This window comes from Elephas maximus, chromosome 15 (genome assembly GCF_024166365.1).
Source record: "Elephas maximus indicus isolate mEleMax1 chromosome 15, mEleMax1 primary haplotype, whole genome shotgun sequence".
Taxonomy (NCBI): Eukaryota; Metazoa; Chordata; class Mammalia; order Proboscidea; family Elephantidae; genus Elephas; species Elephas maximus.
In genome coordinates, this window is record NC_064833.1 from 13418748 (window position 1) to 13444193 (window position 25446).

Here is a 25446-nt window from a genome sequence, read left to right on the forward strand (position 1 = left end):
AACTGGCAGTAACGAGCTCCCCATAGCTGGAGATAGTGGAGCTAAACTGGATGTTCAGCTACTGAGGATACTATGGAAGGGATTTCTGCTTTTGGTGGGAGGTTGGGTTACAGGTGCGTGGTTACTCAGGGTTCACATCTAAGGGACTGGACAGGCTTATGAACTCTTCCCCTGGTTCAAATTGAGGACAGTGGATCCATATGGACCAGGGTTATTCAAGAGTGTCAGAGAAAAATGGCCAAGGTTCTTGAATTGTGAGGAATGTGCTGCCAGCATCAGCATTTGCGAAACATCGACTTACTAATGGTTTATTTGAAATTGATTTAGATTACATACAGTATGGAAGCCCCAAATCCTCCTGAAGTATAATATTTAGGGTAAAAAGGCTGAGGCCTGGGACTCTTGCCCTTAGTGTGTGCCTTGGAAAAAACCACCTAATCTCCCCATGACATTCTTAGCATGTGTCTGTGCAACATGGCTAATACCACTTTGCCTTGCCTAACTCAAGAGGAAGACAAGAAGGTTCAACAAGGGCTGCTTTTCTGTATTTGGGGACAAGGAGTGATCTATTGGACACGGTTAAGACCCAGGTAGTTCGAGTAGAGAAGGGGCTCATAATCAGGGGTTTCATAGATAGGTTCTCCAGATCTATAACAAATAACACCTCAAACTGCAGTTGTCAAGTCGATTTGGACCAATTTCATAGCGACCCAGTGTGATGGAGTAACACCGTTCCATAGGGTTTTCTTGGCCGTAATCTTTTAAGGAAAGAGATAGCTAGGCCTTCTGTGTGCAGCTAGGTGGATTTGAACTGCCAGGTTAATAGTGGAACAAGGTTGCGCCACCTGGGACTTCTGAGTCCATTAAACCTGGTGCTGTCGAGCCATTCCCACTCATAGCGCCACACAGGACAGAGTAGAACTGCCCCAGAGGGTTTCCAAGGCTGTCCATCTTTATGGAAGCAGACTGCCACATCTTTCTCAGGTGGGAACCGGCTGGTGGGTTTGATCATCCAACCCTTCGGTCTTACCGTGTATGTTCAATAAATCACTCCGTGTCCCCACATACAGCACTATTGTACCATTGTATCATCTGGGTCCATAAACTCCCTGAAATTGTATGTAAGTTTGTGTGCTTCTGTGCATTCTCCTGGGGAGAAAAGCCCGTACTCCATGGGATTTTCAGTGGGGCCTTTGACCCTACATTTATTTAAAAAAAAAAAAAAAATTTACCTTTATCTTAACGATCTGGTCAGCAGCCCAATTGAAAATACCCCTAGGAGAGGTAACGTTGTGAGCATTTATGCCCTAGTGTTAATGAAAAAATCTGGGCTAGCGAGAAGGCATGTTTTGTGTTTGTGTGTGTGGGGGTGGTGGGAAGATTTATGTTTTAACAGTGAAAAAGGGAATTCAAGAAATAATGAAGAGGCTGCGCCCTCAGCCATATCCAAGTTCTCTGCCCAACTAGACATTTTTTTCCCCAGAGCAGACCTCAGAACAAGGGCCTGATTTATCTTTCGGTGCGAGGCGTGGCACGGTACAAGTCTCAAGTGGCGCCTGATTTTTCTTCTCTGATCTTTTAACACCTCCCAAGGGCGTCTCCACGATTGCCGGCGATAACGGTGCGGCTCTGGGGAACCTGCCAAGCGCATCCTCCGCGTTAGGGAGTGTGGGAGGCTCAGTACCTGGCCAGAGAGGGAAAGGCGTGGTGCCATCCAGCCCAGCCGTTCCAGGCGTGGGTGGTGGTGGAATGTGGCCACTTGCAGGGTTCAGCAGAAAGAATTCTGGCCTGCAAGCCCCGAGTTCCAGTTCCTACCATTTCTGAGTTCGCGGACGTGAGGCAGGTCGCCGCCACCTCCACACCTCAAGTTTCTCCATTCTAAAACGAAAAAGCTGGCAGGCCCTGGGCCACCCAGCTGCCATCTCCGCGCGAGGTGCTGCCCCTTTAAGAAGGGCGCGGGCGCGGAAGAGGTGGCCGCGCCCCCTTCCTCTCCACGCCAGGCGGGCCCGACCACCTGTCTCCGGCCCGCCCCGCCCTTTTCGGAAGGGGCGGGGGAGGAGGGGGCGGAGAAGGAAGGCTGAGGATTTACCTTGGGGGCGGGCGCGCGGCGCATGCGCACGGCCGGACAGGTCCCCGGCGCCCTCACTTCCTGGCATTCCCCCCTCCCCCTCCTCGCCGTTACCCTGTACATCCGGGTCACTTGCCCTCCCCGCTCGGAGCAGCCGCTGCAGCCGCCGCTTGGCTTGTCGTGGCTCCGCCACAGGGGCAGGTGCGGAGGGGCTCCCGGTCGTGCCGCGGCCGCCTCTCCCGCTCCGTGGCCGGGGCTCCCCCTAGCGCCGCTGAGGAGCCGCCAGCGCGGCTCGTGGAGGGCGGAGGAGCGGGGCTGAGAGAGCCTGGAGGCTCGAGCGCAGGGTGAGTGATTTCTTTTTACCGTCTTCCTTCACAGCCCTCGCCGTCCGCCCTCTCGCCCCCATTTTGGCGGAGCGAGTGGCTGGCGCGCGGGCTCACGCCCGGCTTCCTCCTTCCCGGCGCGGAGGGCCCGGCCCGGGCGCCCACCCCCCGCGCTGCGGCTGCTCCTCGGGCGGCCCCGCTTCCTCCGGCCGGCGCCCGGCCCCCGCAGCCCCGGCGCCCATTCATTCGGATCCTGCTTTCTGCCGCCTCTCCCTCAGCTTGGACCTCCACGCGCGTGCCCGCCGCAGCCTCGCGCCGCAGCCGCCTCGCACCGCGCCCGGGGTTCTGTCGCCGCGGGTGACCTGCTCCCGGCTCTGCCCCCCGCCCCAGCTCCCTACTTCCCTCCCACCCTGGTGCGCAGATCCACACCCCCTTCTCCGCGGCTCGCCACGCCTGGCCCCGACATCCCCTGGTCGCTAGCGACGAAGCTGCTGCTTAAATTCAACGGCCCCGCGTGACTTCATCTCCCACCTGTGCGACCAGACCGTCCTACTGACCTGCTGCTGCCTTCACCTCTTGACGCCCGGCTTTTAAAGTTCAGATTTTTCGTCCTAGGGTGTGGTGTGAAAGTGTTTCCAAAACACACAGTTTCTACTATAATTACCCAAATCTATGACTGTCAAACTGTAGTGGAAGTGGCAATTGCTGTGGGTTTTTTTTTTTTTTTTTTAAATCTCATGGCTATTCTCGGCCATACCAGCTATCTTTTTTTTCCTCTCTTGGAGGAGTATCAGCGATGGGTTGATTTCTCTGAATGTAAAATCTGGTAGAAGATTGTTACCTTCTACTCCAGATTCCTTCTGGCTCGATTCCTTGAGTGATTTGCAACATTACCTGTTAACCACCGTTTGTTGGTGAGACTTTTTCTTGTCTCATCTGTCAGCAACATTTATTGAGTGTCCCCTGCGTGTGGAATACTGATGAAATGCTCGAATACTTGCAGTACCTCTAAGTGCTGTTCTGGATAAGAATGATTTTTGGAATTTGTGTACACTTTTTTTCTTTCGTAAATGTGCTCTTTAATCTCCATGTGAAAAATGTGTATCAATGCGTTTTGTGTTTTTACAGTCTTGCAGTTTTGCAGATTGATATGCCAGAGAAGTGTTTTCTATCGCTAAAGGAATTTCAGTCTCTTGGGTCTTTAGGGATTTATTATTGCAAGTCATGTTAAAGTAATGTACCTCAAGAAAGATATACTGATCCTTTTAATTCTTTAATTGCATTTAATAATAGAAACAGAATTTTGTGTCTAGAAGAACTTGATAATTGGTGTTTACTTGATACTGGGTAAAGTGTTGCAGTTCACGGAAACTGCCTGGTCAGCATTCATAAGATGAAGTGACAGCACTTTTCATGTGACTTTCATAGTCCATAATCATGAACTTCAAGGTGGGTTTTTAGCCACTCAGCCTATGTATGAATGTGATGATACTTTTGTTATCAGTAATAATAGTAACAATTTAACAGCCATTTTTTCCAGGGAGCTAGGTATTCATTAAAAAGGGCCTTGGCAGTTTGTTCTACATTTAGGTTTTATATAACTAGTCTAGCAGTAAGATTTCTTTTTCTTCTCTCATTCAAAAATTTATACACTTTTTTTTGTGACATCAGTTGCAGTCCCTGCAACGTGTCAGCATTGTCCCCCTTTCTGCCCCAGTTTTGCGTATCCATTAGTCCAGCTTTCCTGTGTCTTCCTGCCATCTCATCTTTGCTTTTGGGCAGGTGTTGCCCATTTGGTTTTGTATACGGGAATTAAGAAGCGCGTTCCTCACGTGTGTTATTGTTTGTATTGGCTGAAACGTAAATTCGGGTGTGACTAGTTCTGAGTTAGCGGGGTGTCCAGGGGCCGTAGTCTCAGGGGTTCCTCCAGTCTCTGTCAGACCTGTAAGTTTGGTTTTTCTTATTGTGAATTTGAATTTTGTTCTGCATTTTTCTCCTGCTCTGTTTGGGATCCTCTGTTGTGGTCCCTGTCAGAGTGGTTGTAGCAGTAAGATTTCTTGACTCATAGTCAAGATTAAATTTTTCTGGCAGAGCAAGTTTGCTAGATAGTAATTTTTTAAATTCCTTAAAACTTTAACAATGATGTGGCTGCTACAGAGGGAATTCTTGCTTTGTAAAATGTGGGATACATTGCATGAAATCTAGATTATGTGATAATTGGGTAGAGGCTGTTATTTTTCTCACTTAAGAAAGTGGTTGACCAAAGAGATTCACATGGAAGCATGATTAGATGAATAAATTGGTTCTGGTTGCCTCAGGAAAAATACAATTTCAGAAAGCTAAATGAATGCTGTTTATTTCTTGTAGATTACAGGTAACATTGGTCTTAAAATTCATTTCTCTGAGTTTTTCAGAGTTAAGTAGGGTAAAAGAAATTACTTGTCAAGTAATGCCACTCTTGAGCTTGTTTGACTCATCTTTTAAATAGGTATTCACCTTTATTTATCAAGTAATTGATGGAGGAGTATAGGGAGATGCGTATTTCATTTTACTCCTAGTCTCTTTGGAGAAGATACTGGACTGGATTAAAGTACAGGCCAACTGATAAATTTTGTCACTGATAAGACGCTGAGAGTACCAGCTGCCTTTAAATCGATTCTGATTCATGGCGACTCCATGTATGTCAGAGTAGAACTGGGCTCCGTAGGGTTTTCAGCGGCTCATTTTTCAGAAGTAGACCCTCGGGCCTTTCTCATCCAAGGCACCTGTGGGTGGACTGGACCCTCGTACCTTCCTCTCAGCAGCTGAACGTGTTAACCAGTTAGCAACAGCTTGTTAACTGCACCACCCAAGGACTACAGCTGAGGTTGCTGAACTCTCACTAAGTATAAGTGCACTCCGCTGTGGTGTTGGTTGCTAGCTGCCGTAGAGTCAGCTCCAGCTCATGGCGACCTTACGTGTAGACAGAATGAAGTGTTGCTGGGTCCTGGGCCGTTTCCATTTAAGAGCCTGTAATTTTCCCTTTAACTGTTTAAGGAGAACAAAATGGTATTTTATTTAATTGTTAGTTAGTGGCATGCCTCCTATTATTTTTGATCTTTTATTTTGTGTCACTCCATCAGGGTTTAGCACAGTGCCTGCCTGGTGCATAGTGGATACTTACTAAATGTTTTCAATGATGGAATGAATGGCAAGGTCAAAGAGTTTTCAGGTCTAACAGCATTTTGTAATTATATGGCAAAAGTTTTGGATAAAGATGTTGATCGTCCTTAGTTGCAGTTTCCTCAAGTATTTTGTGTGTTTTAAAGATTGCTATATTGGATTATTTAAATTGCTTTGAGATCTTTGGGGGAAAGTACAATAGGCTTGTCATTTTGTGTTACGCTTTAACTCACTGAATGGATTTGTGTGCTTAGAGTGGGTATTTGATATATGTATCTTGTCAGCATTAAATTTCTTGTGCACTGAAAGTTTCTAAAAGTCAGCATAAAAATTCTTGAAAGCATGAGCTCATGCAGTATTATGTTCAGTTCACTAAATTTGGTTAATTTTTCAAAGAATATTTTATTTAATACAGCAGGAATGAAAAGCATAATCCAGTAGTGTGGCAGTGGCAACTTAATGTTTCCGTGGTGGTGATGATGCTAATGTTAATATTTATTAATGGTGTTTATTACTTGCCAGGTAGTGTTCCAAAACATATTTAATGTTTATAACAATCTTATTAAATAGGTATTAGTATTTCCATTTTACAGATGAGGAAACTGAGGTTAAGTTGTCACAGTAACTGAGTGATAGAGCTGGTTCCCATCTGTCTGGCTCCAGAGTTCACGGTCTTTGATAATGCCGTAATGTGAAGCATCCACTCTATGCTAGCTTCTTCATATACATCAGGTTAGTTCTGTGACAACTCTAAAAGGTGTAGGTAGTTAGTTTTCACATTAGAAAATTAAGGCACTTAGGTAACTTGCTGAAGTACGCTCCCAAGTAGGGTGTGGAAGGCTGACATATGAACCAAGTTCTGTATGAGTTGTAGCCCTTACTTTGTTTCAGAGTACTAATTTGAGGTCCTGTATTTGATATTAGGAGCCCTGGTGGCTCAGTGGTTAAAGCGCTCAGGTGCTAACTGAAAGGTTGCCGGTTTGAACTCACCAGCTCTCCGTGGGAGAAAGATGCTGCAATCTACTTCTTTAAAGATAGCCTTGGAAACCCTCTGGGGCACTTCTGCTCTGTCCTATAGGGTTGCTGTGAATCAGAATTGATGGCAGTGAGTTTGGTTTTGGGTTTTAGTATCTAGACTGTGGACGGCATACTTAAAATGACAGACCTCAAAACTCTTTTCAGCTGCTGTACTCAAGTGGACATATACAGGATTATAATTTCTTGGTCACTAGCTGTAGATTCACCTCCATTCTCACTCATGCAAGTGTATTAGAACATGAATGATTGACATTTTTATTTGGGTTACCTGTAACTTAACAAGGAAATTATTCTTAGAATTTTAGTTCTTTAAGTATGCACTTTCTTGAGAGAGATCTCATGTCTTAGATATCTAGTGCTGCTATAACAGAAGTGCCACAGGTGGGTGGCTTTAATGAACAGAAGTGTATTTTCTCACAGTTTAGGAAGCTCTTGTTGTATTGTTGTTAGGTGCCATCGAGTTGGTTCTGACTCATAGTGACCCTGTGTCCAACAGAATGAAACACCACTTGGTCCTGTGCCATCCTCACAGTTGTTATGCTTGAGCCCACTGTTGCTACGACTGTGTCAGTCCATCTCGTTGAGGGTCGTCTTCTTTTTTGCTGACCTTCTACTTTACCAAGCACAAAGTTCTCTGGGGACTGATCCCTCCTGATAACATGTCCAAAGTATGTGAGACATAGTCTTGTCATCCTTGCTTCTAAAGAGCAATCTGGCTGTGCTTCTGCTAAGACAGATTAGTTCATTCTTTTGGCGGTCCATGGTATATTCAATATTCTTTGCCAACACCACAATTCAAAGGTGTCAGTTCTTCTTTGGTGTTCCTTATTCATGGTCCAGCTTTTGCCTGCATATGGGGGATTGAAAACACCGTGACTTGGGTCAGGTACACCTTAGTCCTCAAGGTGACATTTTTGCTTTTTAACACTTCAGAGAGGTCTTTTGCAGCACATTTGCCCAATGCAGTGTGTAGTTTGATTTCTTGACTACTGCTTCCATGGGTGTTGATTGTGGATCCAAGTAAAATGAAATACTTGACAACTTTTAGGAGGCTACAAGGCTAAACTGAGGGAAGCTCTTGTTGTCTGCTCTGGGGTAAGGTCCTTGTCTCTTCTAGTGCCTGTTCTTAGGTTCCTTTGCTATCATGTGGCCTGTATCTTCCTTTCCTGTTGTGCTTGCTTGCTTACTTAACCTGCTCTTTTATATCTCAAAAGAGATTGTTATGACACTGCTTTATTAACATAACAGAAAACCCGTTCCCAAATGGGATTATAAACTCAGGTGTAGGGATTAGGATTTACAACACATTTTGGTTACAATTCAGTCTGTAACATCACACATCCTGATCATGGCACCATCAGTGAGAATGACAGTTCCAGATGTGTTTTCAAATATGCATTTTTCCAAACATAAGCTTTCGTTTAAATAGAAGATCGAATGCAAAGATATTTTTTCCAGCTATTTAAAAAGATCATGTTCAACGTAGAGGTACTGTCGTATGCTACATTGTGAACCTTGAATCCTGTACAGTTATTTTCTGCCATGAAAGTAATTTCTACTTGGTGTATTCTAGTTGGTGTATTATGTTTGGTATATTTCAAATTGTTGAGTGATAGAGACTTCTTGTTGTGTCTAGAATACTTCTAGTCATAAATCGTTCTCAGATAATACAAATTATTCTGCATATTAGTTTAGGTCAAACATTCCCAGGAGACGTTTGCTATTAAAATTTTCTGACATACTCCAACCCGACCCATTTATTAATTGAGGATTATTTATGCTATTTTTCCTATTCTTAAGGTAATAGAGAATGGAATGCATTAGTTTAAATAAAATCTGAGATTTAGTAGGTCTTGAAGTAGACTTTTGTGATTTGCTGACTTGTACTCTTATAAAAAAAAAATTTTTTTTTTTTTTTTACTCTTATCAGCAGATTCTACTCATTGTAATGTTTTAGTATATATGGACAAGAACATTTCAGTACTAATTTGCTCTTGTCTGATAGTGTGAAGATCCTCAGGTTATTATCTATGAAACAGAAATAAATGTCTCTGCCATGTGTCTCAGTGCGGTTGTGAAATTTTTATTAATTTCAGTGCAACGTAATAGGTAAGGTAGGATATAGTTTTATTAAAGCAATGCATTTCTAAGTCAAATGATGATTAAAAAATAATTTTTCTGTTTTCGATTATCTTTTTGATACCTGGCACAATACTTGGTATAGGGATTGCTATCAATTACCAAATATGTATTGAGCACACAAGCAGGATTATATAACAATGAATGAAACATTTATGGTCTCTGCTTAGTAGAATAGAAAGTAGGAGGGGAAAAAATACCATTTAAATTCAGTGATAATGTGTTACAGGGTATCTAATCTTATCTTGATGGGTCAGGATAAAAGTCTGTGCTGTGTTGACATCTAAACTAAGACCTGAAGAGTGGACTAATAGTTAGGCAGAAGGGAGAATGCATGGGGGGCAGAAAGAGGGGGAGAGGCAAAAGCCTGGAGATAAAAGAGAGGTCATGTATATTTTAGAAACCGATGTCGTTGTTAGGTGCCATCCAGTCGGTTTGGACTCATAGTGACTCTGTGTACAATAGAATGAAACACTACCCAGTCCTGTGCCACCCTCATAATCATTATGTTTGAGCCCATTGTTGCAGTCACTGTGTCAGTCCATCTTGTCAAGAGTCTTCCTCTTTTTCGCTGACCCTCTACTTTACCAAGCCTGATGTCCTTCTCCAGGGACTAGCCCCTCTGGATAACACGCCCAAAGTATAGGAGATGAAGTCTCACCATTCTCCCTTCCAGGAAGCACTCTGGCTGTATTTCATCCAAGACAGACTTGTTTATTCTTCTAGCAGTGATGATACAGTCAATATTTTTTGCCAACACCATAATTAAAATATATCAGTTATCAGTTCTTAGATCCTCCTTATTCATTGTCCAGCTTTCGCATGCACGTGAAGCGATTGAAGATATCATGGCTTGGATCAGGCGCATCTTAGTTCTCAAAGTGAAATCTTTGCTTTTTAGCACTTCAAAGAGGTCTTTTGCGCAGATTTGCCCAATGCAATACGTTGCTTAATGTCTTTGCTGCTTCCATGGGCATTGATTGCGGATCCAAGTAAAATGAAATCCTTGATAACATCAATCTTTTCCCCATTTATTGTGCTGTTGCTTATCGGTCTAGTTTTGAGGGTTTTTGTCTTCTTTATGTTGAGGTGTAATCCATACTGAAGGCTGTAGTCTTTGACCTTCATCAGTGCTTCAAGTCCTCTTGTCTTTCAGCAAGCAAGGTTGTGTCATCTGCATATCGCAGGTTGTTAACAAGTCTTTGACCAATCCCGATGCCACATTCTTCTTTATGTAGTCCAGCTTCTTGGATTATTTGCCCAGCATACAGATTGAATACGTATGGTGAAAGGATATAATCCTGATGCCACCTTTCTTGATTTTAAATCATGCAGTATATGCCCTTGCTTTGTTCGAATGACTGTCTCGGTCTATGTTCCGGTTCCGCGTGAACACAGTTAAGCGTTCTGGAATTTCTGTTCTTCACAGTGAAACTGATAGTGGTTCTGAATGTCAGTAATATGAAATGTAAAAGAGGAGTGGGACAGATGAGGCAGGAGGTGAGTTGTAAAACTGGCTGCATGAGTCATGTTAAGAAGTTCAGTTTGGAATGAAGGCAGTGGGAAAGCCATTAAGGGAAGGGGGAGTGAAATATTCAAGTTTGTCTTTTTGAAATGTTGTGCTGACAGCTTTTGGAGAATGGATTAAAGGTGAAATAAGATTGCATTCAGAGAACCAAGAAGCAGTTGCTGAAGTCCAGGGAAGACTCGGTAGTGATCTGCACGTGAGCAGTGGCAGTGGAGGGATGGTATTAAATGTCTGTATGATTTACCAGATGTGAGTCCCACTGAGCCAGTGACTTTGCCTCCTGTGACGGAGTTGGGGATAAAGTTTCCCCCAAGGGGCTAGCTGCCACTTTTTCATGTAAAGTTGAGATGCTGCTGAGGCTAAGTCGGATGTGTTCTCAAGTAGGCATTTTCCATTGACTTCCCTCTGTCTTAGCCATTGAGTCCTAGTTAACCCACCCCAGAGTAGGAATATCAGGCTAGAGACTCGAGGCCTTCATGAGTCAGCCATTGGGTTTCCTTGAGAGTCCAGTCGCAAACTAATAGCTGCTTTTCAAAAGCAGTATGTGTCAGGGAGACAGAGAATCCAAAACTCTGAGAGGCATTTCTAGGTGGATGCTGCTTCCCTTTGCCAGAGGTTCCAGTCGTAAAAAATCACAAGTTCCAGAGATTTGTAGCTGAAAATCTTCCTGATTAGGAGAATCCCTTCTGGCGCTTAGGGATGGGAAAGGACATGCGGATAACACATCGATTCCTATTTGATTTTAGGATGTGAAGGCAGCAGCAGCAGTGTATTGGATTGGTCCACAGAGCCCCCGGGCAACATTCCCTGCCCTGCTGTGAACCCGACCCAGATACTATCAGCTGAATCTGGGTGTCCTCTCTCCCCGTGGGACCAGATAAGATGGTGACTAGGGTGTCTGTATCCAAGAGAGCCATAAAGTTTGAGTCCTTCACCAGAGTTCCTCATGCAGTCTGAGACAGGCATGTATGGCCTTCGGTCCCTCTTGGGGGACAGGGACACCTCAGCGCGATCCCTAACCATCTTTCCTTTTAAAGAGAAGAGTTGAGGACAGAAGCAGAGGGAGGGATCAGAGAGAGCAACTCTACCAGTCGTCAAGGCTTGTCATCCACTTTTGCTTATGCCCTCAGTTCAGCCCAAGGAACTTCGAATCTTTTCAGCCCTCCCAAAATCCGTTTTGGGCAGCAAGGTCGTCGTTACGGACAGGGTTTACTTCCGCTTCGGGAACTTCCTGATGCAGCAATCACAGCCACGTTGCATTGCACCTGGGACTTGCTGCCCCATTGTCATGATACATCCCTTTGCCAGCCCAGAGGAGAGTGAATAATCAAGCCACTGTTGGGGCAGCTAATTAAGTACAATTCTACCTCTCCTGCTCAGTCTCTAAACGTTAATTCAACTCCGTTTTATGAACAGGTAGAACAATGGGGGATCCTTACATCTATCTTTGCTTCCCCCATTGATTTTTTTTTTTTTTTTTTATAATTCCCCCATTGATTTTGTATAAAAAAAGTATCCTAAAAATACTATTTTGAAAGCTAGCTTTAGTTGCAGAAGGTTATTTGTTACATTTGAGTTTGTTTTGATTTAAATAGTGTGTTCTGCTATTTCATAACTATACTTAACAAGTTGTTTTCAGAAGTAGAGAATCAACTTCCATTCATTTGGGTTAATCCAAACCAAACCCAACCCAACCCATTGCCGTCAAGTCGATTCCGACTCATAGCGACCCTATACGACAGAGTAGAACTGCACCATAGAGTTTCTAAGGAGGTCCTGGTGGATTCGAACTGCCGACCTTTTGGTTAGCAGCTCTAGCTTTTAACCACTACTCCACGAGGGTTTCCCATTTGGGTTAAAGCATACATGAATTTAGAGACTTGAAAATGTAATCTAGCTTTGGTGGATCTAGTTCTACATTGTTAGTGGGAAAAAGTAGCTGGATGCCTGAGAATGTAGAATCAAGGACTGAAGCCTTTGGAAATAGTCTTTGATAATTGGGACTTCCTATATTAAATATGAATAAAGTTAAACTAAAGCTTTTCCTTTTTATTTATAGCAGTAGTCAAAATATGTAGTCTGGGTTTGGCAACTCTTTGAAATGGGTGTGCCAGCGCTCCGTTATAGTATGTGTGATGGCGACAACTGGCCAGGGCTCTGCTTTTGGTATGTGTCACTGACCCCTACTTAGTAGTCTGTTAGTACATTAAATGTGTGTCTTAAGAACTTTAACTGATTTTCAGTGTTCTTTTTGTTAAGCAACTTTTTACACAGTAAATTGTTTTATTAAAATGTGTATTTAATTTTCCTTTTTAACTTGTCTCAATTATTTGCCTAGTTTGGGTAGGTAGATAGTTGTGCACTTAAATAATTTTTATAGCTTATGCATTTAAATAATTTTTTAAAAAGGTTTAAGTTTCAAATTTCTTCCTAGTTCAGGTCCACAAGCACATCTTTTTGTGAAGTCCTTTCAATGTCTCCAGTCTCTCAGATCCCTTTTAGGATCTGTTTTAAGTCTCACAGTAAAAGATAAATGAACAGATTTGTAAAAAAAAAAAAAAAAAAAAGGTTAACTGGTTAAAGTATTATAAGAAACTGTCTAAAAGTTATAAAGTAGGATTAAACAGGTGTTCCAAGTCGGTTTAGCCTAGGCAGTTTTTTCCCCCTTGTATAGCAAGGTTACAAGGAGCCCTGGGGGTGTAGTGGTTAGGTGCTTGGCTGCTAACTGAAAGGTCAGCGGTGCAAACCCACCAGCCGCTCCATGGGAGAAGGATGTGCCAGTCTGTTTCCATAGGATTACAGCCTTGGAAACCGTGTGGGGTAGCTCTTCTCTGTACTCTAGGGTTCCTTTGAGTCTCAACGGCAGTGGGAAAGCAAGGTTACATTGCACATCAAATCTGGTATCTCATTCACTCTACCAAATCGTTATAGTTTTGCCTCACAGTAAGAATTTCTTTGTGATAATTCCTCTCACTCATCATGTTCCCAGTCTGATAGCTGCATAAGTAAAATTTACCACTGGTTAATGTTAAGGTGCTTATCATTGCTTCGTTTTATTGTGTTTTAAGTGGAAGTTTACTGTGCAAGTTAGTTGTTTTAATATGGAGGAGGAGAATAGACTCAGTATGACAGAGTACATCCTTTCCCCTCATTCTCTGTAAAAATGGGAACTATAAGTATCCTTTTTATGAGTTAATTGGGAATAGCGGAAAGGAGACTGCCCCAGGAACTATTCCTTTAAGCCCCATCTGTTTAGATAGAGCCTTGCTGGATTTCTATCCAAAGAGAGATCTGGAGCAGGTTTTGGATAGTTCTGCTTTCTTTTTTAATCTCTGGTATAGGAATGGAGTTCCTGGCTGGCGCAAACAATTATAAGCCCTTAGCTGCTAAATGAAAGGTTGGTGGTTTGAGGCCAGCCAGTAGTGCCTTGGAAGAAATGCCTGAAGAGCCACTTCAAAAAAAAATTAGCCATTGAAAACCCTACGGAGTATGGTTCTATTGTGACACATATGGAGTCACTATGAGTCAGAATCGACTTGGCAACTGGTGGGGGTATAGGAATATACATAATATGCATGTTTGTTTGTTTTTGTCTGGCTTTGTTCCTGTTACAGCCTTGTATAGCTGGAGAATGTAATCTGGAAGAAACGGGTGACTTTTTAAAACCTTTTTCAGTAAAGATGTGGGGCTAGCGGCTAATCAGGGCTAAAAGATGTGTTCTCATGACTCAGTACTCTACAGAAAAGTTGGAAATAAAAATCTTCTGCAATCCTGACAGTAAAGCTAAGTGTTGTTATGTGTGCTGTTTTGATAAAATGTTAATATGTACTTCATTATAATACAGTTTCTACTGACTTTTGTCTTTGATATCCAGAAAAACTCAATTTCTTCAATTGTAATCATACACTTTTTTAAAAATAATTTTTATTGTGCTTTAAGTGAAAGTTTACAAATCAAGTCAGTCTGTCACATATAAGTTTATATACACCTTACTACATACTCCCATTTACTCTCCCCCTAATAAGTCAGCCCGCTCCCTTCTTCCAGTTTCTCCTTTCATGACTGTTTTGCCAGTTACTAACCCTCTCTACCCTCCCATCTCCCCTCCAGACAGGAGATGCCCACACAGTCTCAAGTGTCCACCTGATACAAGTAGCTCACTCTTCATCAGCATCTCTCTTCAGTCCATTGTCCAGTCCCTTCCATGTCTGATGAGTAGTCTTCGGGAATGGTTCCTGTCCTGGGCCAACAGAAGGTTTGGGGACCATGACCTCTGGGATTCTTCTAGTCTCAGTCCGACCATGAAGTCTGGTCTTTTTTTTATTAACTTTTATTGAGCTTCAAGTGAACGTTTACAAATCAAGTCAGACTATCACATATAAGTTTATATATACCTTACTCCGTACTCCCACTTGCTCTCCCCCAATGAGTCAGCCCTTCCAGTCTCTCCTTTTGTGACAATTTTGCCAGCTTCCAACTCTCTTTATCCTCCCATCCCCCCTCCAGACAGGAGATGCCAACACAGTCTCAAGTGTCCACCTGATACAAGCAGCTCACTCTTCATCAGCATCTCTCTCCAACCCATTGTCCGGTCCCTTCCATGTCTGATGAGTAGTCTTCGGGAATGGTTCCTGTCCTGGGCCAGCAGGAGGTTTGGGGACCATGACTGCCGGGATTCTTCTAGTCTCAGTCCGACCATGAAGTCTGGTCTGTTTTATGAGAATTTGGGGTCTGCATCCCACTGATCTCCTGCTCCCTCAGAAGTTCTCTGTTGTGTTCCCTGTCAGGGTAGTCATCGGTTGTGGCCAGGCACCATCTAGTTCTTCTGGTCTCAGGATGATGTAAGTCTCTAGTTCATGTGGCTCTTTCTGTCTCTTGGGCTCATAGTTATCGTGTGACCTTGGTGTTCTTCATTCTCCTTTGATCCGGATGGGCCGAGACCAATTGCTGCATCTTAGATGGCCGCTTGTTAGCATTTAAGACCCCAGACGCCACACTTCAAAGTGGGATACAGAATATTTTCGTAATAGAATTTATTATGCCAATTGACTTAGAAGTCCCCTTAAGCCATAGTCCGCAGACCCCAGCCCTTGCTCCGCTGACCTTTGAAGCATTCAGTTTATCCCGGAAACTTCTTTGCTTTTGGTCCAGTCCAGTTGAGCTGACCTTCCCTGTATTGAGTATTATCCTTCCCTTTACCTAAAGTAGTTCTTATCTACTAACTAATCAGTAAATAACCCTCTCCCACCCTTCCTCCCTCCCCCTTCTCATAACCACAAAAGAATGTGTTGTTCTCAGTTTATACTGTTTCTCAAGAACTTATAATAGTGGTCTTATACAGTATTTGTCCTTTTGCATCTGACAAATTGCACTCAGCATAATGCCTTCCAGGTTCCTCCAAGTTATGAAATGTTCCACAGATTCATTCACTGTTCTTTATCGATGCGTAGTATTCCTTTGTGCATACACTCTTTTTGCTCAGTCTTTTAAAAAATGTTTTATTGAGGTATACTATGTTGTTGTTGTTAAGTGTTGTCATAGCGACCTCATGCACGACAGAATGGAACACTGCCTGGTCCTGTGCCATCCTCAGGATTGTTGCTATGCTTGAGCCTATTGTTGCAGCCGCTGGGTCAGTCAGTCCCATTGAGGGTCGTCCTCTTTTTCACGGGTGCTCTACCAAGCATGATGTCCTTCTCCAGGGACTTATCCCTCCTGACAACATGTCCAAAGTATATGAGATGCAGTCTCACCATCCATGCTTCTGAGGAGCATCCTGGTTGTACTTCTTCTAAGACAGATATGTTGGTTCTTTCGGTAGTCCATGGTTTGTATATTCAGTATTCTTCACTAACACCACAATTCAAGAGAGTCAGTTCTTCTTCCGTCTTCCTTGTTCATTGTCCAGCTTTCACATGCATATGAGGCGGTTGAAAACACCATGGCTTGGGTCAGGTGCACCTTAGTCCTCGAAGTGACATCTTTGCTTTTTAACACTTTAAAGAGATCTTTTGCAGCCGATGTGTGCAATACAATGCGTCTTTTGATTTTTAACTGCTGCTTCCATGGGTGTTGATTGTGGATCCAAGTAAAATGAAATCTTTGACAACCTCAGTCTTTCCTCTGTTTATTGTGATGTTGCTTATTGGTCCAGTTGTGAGGATTTTTGTTTTCCTCTTGAGGTGTAACCCATACTGAAGGCCACGGTCTTTGATCTTCATCAGTAAGTGCTTCAAGTCCTCTTCACTTTCAGCAAGGAAGGTTGTGTCATCTGCATGACACAGGTTGTTAATGAGTCTTCTTCCAATCTTGATGCCCCATTCCTCTTCATAGAGTCCAGCTTCTCAGATTGTTTGCTTGGTATACAGGGGTATACTTTACATACCATAAAGTTGACCCATTCTAAGTGTACCATTCAGCAATTTTTTTGGTAAGTTTACAGAATTATGCAACTATTACCGTAATTCAGTTTTAGAACATTTCTATCAACCCAGCAAGATCCCTTACATCCTACTACAGTTAGTTTTCACTCTTACTTCCAGCCCAGGCAATCACTAGTCTTCTTTCTGTCATGTCTTAGAAATGTAAGCACACAATATATAGTTTTTTCTTTTTTGTTGAAAGTATACATAGCAGAAGATAGACCTTTTCTATAATTTCCTCATGTACAATTCAGTGACAAAAACCCTGGTGGCGTAGTGGTTAATAGCTACGGCTGCTAACCAAAAGGTCGGCAGTTCAGATCCACCAGGTGCTCCTTGGAAATGCTATGAGGCAGTTCAGCCCTGTCCCGTAGGGTCGCTGTGAGTTGGAATTGATGGCAACGGGGTTTTTTGTTTTTTTAGTTCAATGACATTGGTTACATACAATATGTAGTCTTGTGTGTCTGGCTTCTTTCCCAGGTGTATCACTGATTTTTTCCTTTTTATTGCTGAGTAGTATTCTTTCGTATGGCTGTATTCCACATTTTGTTTATCGGTTCACTAGTTCATGGACATTTGGGTCGTTTGCACTTTTTGGCTGTTATGAATAATGCTGTGAACATTTGCATGTGAATCTGAGTGTGGGCATATGTTTTAATTTCTTTTGGGTAGCTACCTAGGAATGGCGTTGCTGGGTCATATGGTAAATGTATCTCTAACTTTTTAAGAAACTGCTGAACTGTTGTCCAAAGTGTGGGTACCATTTTACATTTCCACCAGCAGTGTTTGAGGCTTTCAGTTTCTGGAAACCCTCCCAACACTTGTCATTGTCTTTCTGATTATATCCCTTCTAGTGGATGCCAAGAGGGATAGCATCTCCCTAATGACGGTGAGCATCTTTTCAAACTACCCTCAATCGTTTTTTTGTGAAATGTCTATTCAGATCTTTTGCCCTTTTTAAATTGCGTTGCTTTTGAGTTGTAAGAGTTCCTTATATGTTCTGGATACAAGTCCTTTATCAGACATATGATTTGCAAATATCTCCCACTCTGTAGCATGTTTTTTCATTTTGTTAATGGTGTCTTGGAGACATAAGGATTTTGAATTTTCTTGGAGTCCCAATTTACCTTCTTTTCTTTGGAAGATTGTGCTTTTGGGTATTATGTCTAAGAAATCTTTTGTTTAGTCCAAGGTCATGAAGATTTACTCCTGTGCTGTCTTCTGAAAGTTTTAGAGTTTAGTTTTAGTTCTTATACTTCAGCCTATGATCCATTTTGAGGCAGATTTTTGTATGGTGTGAGGTCAGTTTATAAGTTCATCTTTTGGCATGTGGATACCCAATTGCCCCAGCACCATTTGTTGAAAAGACTGTCCCTTCCCCCATGGAATTGCCCAGGCATCTTTGTAGTAAATTGATTATGGTATTGTAAATTGACCATAAATAGAAAGGTGTTTATTTACTATGTTTTAAGGGAAAGTTTACAATTCAAGTCAGTCTCTCATACAAAAACTTAGACACACCTTGCTGTGTAACCCTAGCTGTACCACCCCTAATATGACAGCACACTCCTCCTCTCTACCCCATAGTCCATGTGTCCGTTCAACCAGCTCCCATCCCCCTCTGCCCTCTCATCTTGCCTCCAGGCAGGAGCTGCCCACATAGTGTGTCTCATGTGTCTACTTGAGCCAAGAAACTCACTCCTCACCAGTATCATTTTCTGCCTTATAGAAGAGTTGGCTTCAGGAATGGCTGCGGCCTTGGGCTAACAGAGGGTCTGGAGGCCATGACCTCTGGGAGTCCTTCCAGTCTCAGTCAGAGCATTAAGTCTAGTCTTTTTATGGTGATTACTCTAGCTTTTCGTACTCTATTTGAATAAGGAAAATAAGTTTCTTTTCTTATACAATAATATGCTCACATTTATAAAAAATTCACACAACATAGAAAAGTGTAAAGAAGAAAGCAGAAATATCCAGGTAGTCACTGTTTCGGTAAGCATCTTTCTAGACATCTTTACGCATACATGAGTCCATACACCCTCCGTAGAGACACATCAGTGTTTTCCCACACTCACTGTTCTCATGTACTTTTTTGAGTGAAAACGTTTATTGTCAGCTCTGAGAGAAATGCATATTTTCCTTTTTTTCAGGCACCTTTGTAATTCTGAGTTTTTATAACGTCCTACACTCTGAGAAGACCAGAGCCTCTTTGGGCTAAGAACTATGAATGCATTTTTCTTGTTAGCGTGTTTTAAATGAAATTTACTTTACAACTTCATCTGCTGAAAGACGATTTAAACCCAAACAAATGTTTAAATGTGTGCTCTGTGAATGAATGGCAAATCATGTGTGAAACTTGAACAGAATTAATCCTCACATCTAGTTTTAAACATTCAAAGTTCTCACAAACCTGCTTTTGAGTATTAGAGAAACTTTTTGCATTTCATGATAATGAGTGTGAAGCCAGTAAATACTATGTATGTTAGTAATAGAGCTTTATTTGGAGTCATACAAGGACTGATCCCTGCTTGCCAGCTTATTAGTTTTACCAAGCTAGTAAAGGAATAGCAGACTTTGTTATTTTTCACTTTGTGAATTCAATCTGGTGACCCTTGATGAAGCCAGATCCTGTGATACATTCGTTAGTCATCATGGAAGTGTGACCACACTCTCAAACGCTTCTCTTCTGGCAGTGTAGTCAAATCCCGTTATCAGTCATCCCCTTGGCATCCACATTTTTCTTGTTCTGTGATTTCGTATGATAAGCACATGATTTAAAATGACATTTAGAGATGTAACAGCTATAGGAGACCTTAGAGATGATGCTTGATTTAAAAAAAAATGATGTTTAATCATCTGGCAGTGGGAGCCATTAAATTTAAGTTTTGGGCTAAAACCATTCCCGAAGCCAACTCTTCAGTCAAAGATTAGACTGGACTATAAGACATAAAGTGATACTGGTAAGGAGTGTGCTTCTTAGCCCAGGTAGACACATGAGACTATGTGGGCAGCTCCTGTCTGGAGGGGAGATGAGAAGCCAGAGGGGAACAGGAGCTGGTCAAATGGACATGGGAAATCCAGGATGGAAAGGAGGAGTGTGTGACATTATAGGATAGTATCTAGGGTCACGTAACAATGTGTGTATAAATTTTTGTATGAGAAACTAATTTGAACTGTAAACTTCCACTTAAAGCACGGTAAAAAAAAGTTTTAGGGCTGGGAGTGACACGAGACGTGTCAGAAAGGCCATCCTCACATGGATTAGTGGAAATTTTGTGCTTGAGAAAGGCATGTGTAGGTAGTTATAAAATTGACTTAACATGGAAAACTGGATTGCTCAGTGATGTTGTAAATGAGGTGTTTTTGTACTAGGTTTTAAAAAGTTAAAACTCAATAAAATTTCAGATGCCATAGGTACTCTTTACAGAAGGGTAAGTGATAGATACATCAAAGTGTTAACAGCGGCCAGCTCTGAGAGGGTGGGATTGTGGATTTTTATTTTCTTTTCCTGCTTTTTATGGAAGGTATAGAAAATGTAAAATATTTGATAAAAAACAAAAAACCAAACCCGTTGTCATCGATCCTCGAGTTGATTCTGACTCACAGGGATTCTGTAGGACAGAGTAGAACTGCTCCATGGGCTTTCCAAGGAGCAGCTTGTGGATTTGAACTGCCTACCTTTTGGTTAGCAGCTGAGCCACTGGGCCACCAGGGTCTTATTATGTGTTAGGGTGTTAAAATGGGACTGTTTTGTTCTGAGTTTGGCCCTAAGTCAGTGCGTTCTAAGAATGCCGCGCAGGTCTTGAAAAAAAAAGAGCCAGAAGATGGATCTTGTGAGTTAACATCCTAACCTGTCTGGCGATACAAAAAGGTTCAAGAAGTTGGAGATTAGAAAAGAGTTTTCTCACCATCTTGGTGATGTGCTAAGAGTCTTTCCTAGGCCCCACCCCTTGCCATCTTTGTGGGAAGGATGGCGTCTTAGTTATCTAGTGCTACTCTAACAGAAATACCACAAGTGGATGGCTTCAACAAATAGAAGTTTATTATTTCACAGTCAGGGTGTCAGCTCCAGGGGAAGTCTCTCTCTCTGTCAGCTCTGGAGAAAGGTCCTTGTCATGAATTTTCCCTTGGTCTTGGAGCTTCTCTGTACAGGAACCATGGGTCTAAAGAATGCGCTTTGCTCCTGGCACAGCTTTCTTGGTGAGATGAGGTCCCCCTGTCTGTTCCCTTCTCTCTTTTATATCTCAAAAGAGATTGGCTTCATTTGTAGATTAATCTTGTCCCGTGGCTGATCCCATCTCATTAACGTTATAGAGATTTATAACACATAGGAAAATCACATCAGGTGACAAAATGGTGGACAGTCACACAATATTGGGAATCATGGCCTAGCTAAGTTGATAGTATTTTTGGGGGACATGATTCAATCCATGACAAATGGGCAGTATCGTCCCTCAAGTAAAGATAGAGGCACTTTGTGGTGACCACTTGAAGAGCTTAATATGTAACTCCTGCAGTTGAGGAACACAGTGGATTGATGTCTAACACATGCCTGGAAAATTTAAAGGGTGAAAGGGGTTATCTGCTCTGGCAACGAAGCAAAGTGAGGTTTTCTTCCCAAAGTTTTGGGGTAAGGAATATGCGTTTCCCGTAGACCCAGATGAGGGCTGCTAGTGAGAGAAAGCCATAGGCATAAGATGAGAGGAGGATAGAGGGAAAAATGGTGGATTCCCAGTAGAGACGCCTTATCGTGAGGCAAGGGAACTGCAGTGAGAGATCCTGGGGCTGGGCTGGGTGAGTTTCTAAGGAACTCATGAAAGCATTCTGTGATAGAAATCAGCTTTAAATATTTTTTGAGCTCAGAGCGTGCCTGTGGCATCTAAAAACAAAACAAAAACAAAAAACAAACCCCTTGCCGTGGAGTCGATTCCAACTCCTAACAACCCTATAGGACAGAGTAGAACTGCCCCATAGGGTTGCCACGGAGCACTTGGTGGATTTGAACTGCCGACCTTTTGGTTAGGAGCCGTATCTCTTACCCACTATGCCACCGGGGTGCCCTTATGGCATCTAATGAGGTTTAATTGCCCCAACTAGAGTCAGCAGGGTTGGAGAGAGGAGTAAAAGCACAGCCCTTTCCACCGCAGAGGGCCGGCCTGCAGTAGGCAGAGCTGGGAGAGGGGACAAGTTGTAACCTTGAATTAAACAGTTTGATTATTCAACAGGATCTGTCAGTTTCTAAACTGAGATGGTTTTTATTTCCTGAAAGTGACCAAAGTCATGGACTTGGCTAAATAAAAATGTTCAGGGACATTAACTTTGCCACAGAATAACTTTAAAGGCACAGCGGTGGGCAGAAAGTAGCATTATGGTTACATCTTACAGGTTCTGCTTGTTCTGGGTAATGGTTACAGTTAATTTTTCGAATAAGAAAAAAATCAGTGGAGATGAATATTTGTGAAAAGAATGTGCTCATTGTGACATTTTGTTGAGAGTAAAATGGCATCAACATTGGGACCAGGCAGATCTTATTATATAAGCACTGACATAAGGTAAGTTAACCAATATTTAAGATTCAGTTTCCTCATCTACCTTATAAAAGAAGTGAAGATCACTTGTTTTGCAGCTTTTTAGAAGTTACGATCAGCAGCAAAATGCGTAGTATATACAGCAGGCATTCACAGATAATTAGACCCTCTTCCCTCCTTAAAGTAAAATGTTTCCTATGAAGTGTATTCAGTGTGTTTTTACCCTCCTATACTCTTTTACTTTCTATAAATGCATTTCTTAGAAATACATTACCTTCAAATGGAGGTAAGGGATTTAATATGAATACAGGGCACTGTCACAGATGTTAGAAATTTGAAGTTTTTAGTATAGTTAAAAATTCTACTTTTGGTTTGAAATGCAAAAAATTTTCAGAAATAATGGAAAGTAGTTTTACTTACGTGTGTGTGTGTGTGTGTGTGTGTGTGTGTTTTAGTGAAGAAACATGAATTAGAGGTCTAAAGAAAAAGGTAGGCCCAGGTGCAAAATCTTTTCATTGTAACTCTTGATTGGAGCAATTTGGAATATATAAAACAGAAGTATCTTATTGTAGAGAGAACACTTTTGTGTTCTTATTATCTCAAAACATACTTTATTTTTCTTTTTCTGGAAAGTTTTTAGTTCGTTATTTGACTGACTTTTTTTAAAAATGATCTTGGTGATTTTTTATCTTTTCTTCCTGGGTGTTCTCTTATACTTGAATATTTAATGTTCAGATTTTATAATGTGAAGCTTAAAAGTTTTCTTTTTAATAATCTAGGTACCTCTTATGAAGTGTCTGAAGAAAACTGCCCTGTACCATCTTTAACTTCTGGATGGCTTCATTGTTTACACTCTGTACCTCCGTTACGTTTGTAACATTGTAATACAGTTAAGTTTTGCTAATTTGTAGAAATGGCTTTAAATTAGGAGGGAAATGATAGTTAACTTTCTGTTTGTGACCACAACATTCATTATAACTCATTCAAAGATTCTTGGACACAAGCAGCAGAAACTGACTGGGTAATTTGCATGGAAAAGAAACTTACTGAGGTGTTGGTGGGTAGCTCATAGAATTGGTGGAAAGACTAGAGAATGAGGTTCCAAAAATGAGTAGTAACTAAGGCAGGTAGAACAGCAGAAAAATACAGCCCAGAGTATGTTCGGTAGGATGCTGTGGCCACTGGTCTCTTACTGCATCACTATGAATAATTTCTCAGGTATCCCTGGTCTTTGTAGCATCTTTTAAGATACATTAATGTCTTGTGGGGGCTGGTGGTGGAGGGACAGCACTCCTGGCCTGATGTCCTTCCTGAACACAACATATGTGTGCATTCACTGCCTCCACAGCACCTCTGATGGGGTGGCACGTAGGCGTCTCAGGCTTAACGTGTCCAAAACTGAGCTCTGCTTCTTTTTTAATCCCCATTCCTGCTCTTTTTCAACTTTTATTTCTGTAAAAATTGTTTTATAGAAGGCCTCATAGTCTGGCTTTGCCTGTTCTGTGTTTCCTTATGAATAGATTGAGATTAAACAAATTTGACAAGAGTATTATCTGGGGTAATATTGAGTGCTTCTCCTTGGATCATATCAGAAGATGCTAAAAACGATGACATTTTTAGCGATACTCAGTTTAATCCCTCAGGTGATACCGTGTCTGCCAGATCACTCCATTGTAAAGGTACATTTCCCCTTTTAATTAGTAAAGGATCTGTAGGGCAATACTTTCGACCATGTAAATATCCGATTCTCCAAAACTTTTTTCCTCTTAATTGAAGGAAGCAAGGTCTACACTTGCTTGAAAATTTGTCTCATAATAAGAAATCTACCTCTTAAAAAAAAAAGATAGAATGAATTCCTAGATACTGTAAATTAAAATAATAAGCCGTAAGATGAAATCTAGAATATATGGGTGCTCCTATACTTGGTAGAAATCAAATGGAAAGGAAAACGGAAAAAGATGTACAGGTTTTTATAAGGTATTAGTGGATGAGCAGAGCAGCAAAAAGTAAATCAGCAAGGATATGAATTAATGGTGTCCGAATTTATTTTAAGATTATATCTTGTTTATCTTATTATCTTTTCTAGTCTCAAATGTACAGGTAAAAATTACAGTATGAGGTATGCCGAGAGTACCTGGGTGGTGCAAATGGTTAAGACACTCGGCTGCTAACCAAAAGGTTGGAGGTTCAAATTCACCCAGAGGTGCCTTGGAGAAAGGCCTGGCAATATACTTCTGAGAGATCACATCCTTTGGAAACCCTGTGGAGCACAGTTCTGCTCTGACACACATAGGGTTGCCATGAGTTGAATGTGACACCTCAGCAGCTGGTATAAAACTATGCATAACATGGCAGTCGAGGTAGAGCAGTGACATGTTCATTTAGTTGTGGGTGTTTATTTTTTAGAAATCATTTAAACTAAGATGTTGAAGTCTGGGAAATAAAGAGAACAGTGCTAGCTTCTTCCCTACATAGCTTGGGTAAGTTTTAACTTGTTAACTTGCTTTCTCTTTTGTGTTCATACTGTTTCGAGACTAAAAATGCTCAGGTATACTGTTCTCAGCGTATAGCGCAAAATAGTATATATGCAGGCCGACAGCGATCTCAGGAAATGACAGCCCCTTCCACGACGTAAAAGGCAGCACGAGGCAATATACACACATGCGAAAATCTGGAAGCCCTGAATGTTTGCCACTTGATTATCTTGGCAAAACCTCTAAAAGTTAGGAAAAATAAAGTTCAACTAAAGAGTTATTAGCTCTTTTGAGATATTAAGTGAACCTGTATGTAGTTACGTGTATTGGTGATTTATCCCTTGAACCCATTAGATATTATGTGGCTGCTGGTGGTCGTGTCATTCTTAGGAAGAAAGCCCGTAAGACACATGAAATAGTTTTTAAAAAGAAGAGGGTAGACACAGAAAAACAGATTTCATCCCAGGAGGTTTATCATCTTGAATTATGTGTTTTAAAGATAAAGCTTTGATCATTAAAGAGTAATTTTTAGAATAACAAACCACCCACTGAATAGTACGTGTCTTTTGATAGTACAGGTCTTGTTTTGAAAGTGTTTGCCCCTTTCTCATTTTGTTTATAAATTTAGGCTTGAGTAGTGAAAAAAATCTGGATTATCTAAGCTCTCTAACAAGTAGAAATAAAAGCAGAGCAACCAGATTAAGGTGCAGATTTGTACAGCAGATGGAATAGTAATTGTTGAAAAAAATGAGCATGGTTTTGTATTT

At 41.8% G+C, this 25446-nt stretch overlaps 1 protein-coding gene across 9 annotated transcripts in view; it reads left to right on the forward strand.

Annotated features, from left to right (window-relative positions):
- CYRIB (CYFIP related Rac1 interactor B) overlaps positions 1-25446 on the forward strand; it is a 181148-nt gene that overhangs the window by 88086 nt on the left and 67616 nt on the right. Inside the window, exon 1 of one of the 9 annotated variants that reach the window (XM_049853757.1) lies at positions 2146-2412. The exons of 7 other annotated variants lie outside the window; for them this stretch is intronic. The gene's annotated coding sequence lies outside the window, so the exon portion shown is untranslated. Of the gene's footprint in view, positions 1-2145; positions 2413-25446 lie in introns of those variants that run through there. One more of the 9 variants, XM_049853754.1, reaches the window with a different exon arrangement.